At 38.4% G+C, this 3,354-nt stretch overlaps 1 non-coding gene across 1 annotated transcript; it reads right to left on the bottom strand.

The window, feature by feature from the left end:
- Positions 1-1,902: 1,902 nt before the first annotated feature.
- TRNAS-GGA (transfer RNA serine (anticodon GGA)) lies at positions 1,903-1,974 on the bottom strand. Its single transcript has one exon. It is a non-coding gene; the product is annotated as a tRNA-Ser (tRNA).
- Between the last annotated feature and the right edge of the window lie 1,380 nt (positions 1,975-3,354).

Raw genomic sequence — 3,354 nt, 5'->3', positions numbered from 1 at the left:
CCTGAGAATAACTTGTTAATACGTGTGTGGGTTAACTACAAGTTTATTACTGGATACATTTTTAGGGAGAACATTCCTTCTAATAGTTAGCACCCACTCAAACTGATCAGAAGAACATCAATAGAGAATTGTAGCACCTCTGCAAAATGATTCATTGATAGACTTTGAACATGCATGACCTTATTAGCTAAGACAGAAAGATATTGCCTGGAGTGACAGGAACTAATCACAGCCCTTGTAGAAATAAATGGAATGAGCTTTAGAAGGAAATCTTTGCCAATCCCTTCATTTGTACAAATGAGGAGCTAAGCCTAGACAGGTTGTCACTTGCCCAAGGTTATATCATTACCTGCTGTGGTAGTTGAGTCCAGACTGGAAACCAGGTCTCCAGAGAAAAGTTATCAGAAATCTGGATTGACTTTGGTCAGCCTTCCTGATAGCTCCCTGCCTCTATTCTACCCACCAAGCCAGGATTATATAGGCTCTTACCACAGAAATAACAGAACCAAGAGGCTGTGGATGGGAGGTAAACAGGTATGAGAGAATAATAGTTTTGAGTGCCTGAAGGGGAGCATGTATCCATAAGTTATTTTCTGCCAAATTTAACAGTTTAAAATTAAAGACTGAGGGGTGTATTTATGGCTTATGTGGTTTATAACAAAACTACAAGTTATTCAGGATATGAATGTGACAACTAAATGCTCTTTATCACCAACATTACCATTATCACATCATCGCCATTTACTGAGCCCTAATAACGTGCATGACACTGCATTAGACACTTTATAAATATTATATCTTTGGCTTTTAAAAAGATAATACTGTGTTGTTTAATATGTCATGAAAGCTGGTCTAAAAAGTGAACAAGGCTGCTTATAGTATGTGTAATCACTAAGTTATGGAGCTGTATTCTGATCACTGATGTATATCAACCCACAGTGATTCTCTCCACTGTCAAATTAAAAATATTAACAGATGGCATAATTTGCCATTCTAGCTTTCACACTTTCAGGTAAATATTTTAATATTAGGCAGCATTCTGGGACACCTCTCATCTTTTCCACTCCCTCTTACAGTATTTCACTTGAAATGTGTAGCTTGTGTTAGAAAAATGCAAAATGGCAAAACTGATAAAGGAGCACCTGAAGGCAGTCACAGGTGAAGTGGTCAGAGGAGGATGGTCCCAGGATGGAATATGGACTTGGTTGGCCCTAGCTGCTCTGCCTGGCTCTAGGCCTAGAGAGTTCATAAATAAATACATGGTTGTTTATTTTTAGAAGGTAGGTTTTCTGGATTTTTAGAAAAAAATTTCAAAAATTATAAACACTGCTGTTGAAATGGTTTGCTTTAAAGAGTTATCAAGATGTTATAGATGCTCTATAAATGCTATATTCCTAAGTGGTAGCAATTTCAGCTATACATTTTCAAGTATTTTAAAGAACTGATGGCAACATGTGGGTGTGATGCTAGTGACAGGTTTGGTGTTCATCCTCTCCTGGTAGAGGAAGCTGGAAGACCTTGTCAGAATTTCAGGCATGGGCTCTGCTTTGGACTCCTGGCCCTTGATGAACTCAGTCATGGTCTGACTTCTTTGAGATTACCATTTTGCAGTCAAGAGGTGTTTGTCCAATGGCTGCCATGTGCCATGATACAGAGGTTGATAAAAAAGACGTGGCCTATAATTGTAATTTTCAGTCTAATGGAAGGGGCAAACATTGAACAAATAAACACAGGAATGCACACATAATTATAGATTGTACTAAGTATTATAAAGAAGTGAGTTGCTCAGTCGTGTCTGACTCTTTGCGATCCCATGAACTGTAGCCTACCAGGCTGCTCCCTCCATGGGATTCTTCAGGAAAAAGTACTGGAGTGGGTTGCTATTTCCTTCTCCCAGGGATCTTCCCGACCCAGGGATTGAACCTGGGTCTTCTGCATTCCAGGCAGACACTTTTACCTCTGAGCCACCAGGGAAGGAGAGAAGTATTATAAAGGAAACATCAATATGGGGAGTGGAAAGGAAGCCCCTGGAGGCAAAGTTACAGGTGAGGTGAGTAGAAGAGAAGTGTCCCTTGGCTGGCCTCCTGCTGAGTCTACTTCTGTTAAAGAGCCTGTCCTCCTGGGAAGGAGGGTGGTGGAAATGCACATACCCTACAGAGAGAAATTAAGCTAAAATAAAAGTGAGGTTGATTCAACCTGAATGATAGAATGTGACTTGGTAAACAGACAATTACAAACGCTGTACATATTGTCTGGCTATATGAAACAGTAAAAACAGAAGGAATTAAAGCTAGTATGAGAAGATAGTAAAAAGAAATGCCAAGGTGTTGGGTGCTAATGATGTAGAAAAACTGCTTTATCAAGGTATATCATAATAGGAAATCTAGTGATCTGACTTTCATTAATAAAGAAATTCAATTACATTACAATTTCAGAAGACAGTTTTTAAAAGAAAGGGCTGAAGAAGGCATTACTGTTTATCCAATTCATGCTTTTTCCAAACTGTACCTTAAACTGATAGCAGAACACCGTCCTGATTTTTTGGTATCTGAGAAAAGGTGAATGTTGGTGGGTGAAATAGAACTCTCTCATTGAAGCAAAGCTTTATGCAGCTTCTGTATTCCAGCAAAACATTCATTTAACTTATTATTCTTGAGGCACAGGCCTGACAGTGTTATTTTATCTGGTGATTTTAAGGGAAAATGGAGGGTGGATTTAAATTAGAAGGATGAGATCACCCCCTTAGCATTATCTGGATCTCATTAGAGTTCCTCTTATATAGCAGCCACTTGTTGATTTTCTGTCTTTACATACTAGGAAGCATCTGCTATGGGTCAGCACTTCCAAATGTTATTTTTAAAAGTTAAGAGAGCTATATTTGTAATGGAAGCAGGGACTCTGGACCACAAACTTCCTTCCAGTAGCCTATTCATTCAGTCATTTATTTATTTATTCAAACATATTCTATGTATTCAATCAACATTTATTAAATATTTCATATATTTAGGTACTTTTGTTGTGTTAGGAATTAAAAACAGGATTGAAACCCAGTATATGTGCATGCATGCAGCTTTTAAGAACTTCAAAGAGCAGAGAGGCAGACTACCAAATAAACTGAAACATTTTAATACTGAGAGAGAAATACTGTACCTGACAGAGTTAAATAGAGAAGGAGTACTTTATTCAAGACTGCTGTAACACAGGAGAGCAATTGAATTCTACTCAGACAATAGATGGAAGAGCTTTCAAGCACTGGGGTCAGCCAGTGAAAAATACAGGACAATATTAAAGAGGAAGTGAAAGCTGGTCAGTGTAACTGGGCCTTCGGTGTTTGCTAATTGGTGCTTATCTTTG

The sequence above is a fragment of the Capricornis sumatraensis genome, chromosome 13, assembly GCF_032405125.1.
Source record: "Capricornis sumatraensis isolate serow.1 chromosome 13, serow.2, whole genome shotgun sequence".
NCBI lineage: Eukaryota > Metazoa > Chordata > Mammalia > Artiodactyla > Bovidae > Capricornis > Capricornis sumatraensis.
Note: the sequence above shows the minus strand (reverse complement) of the source record. Positions and strands in the feature narration are given on the sequence as shown.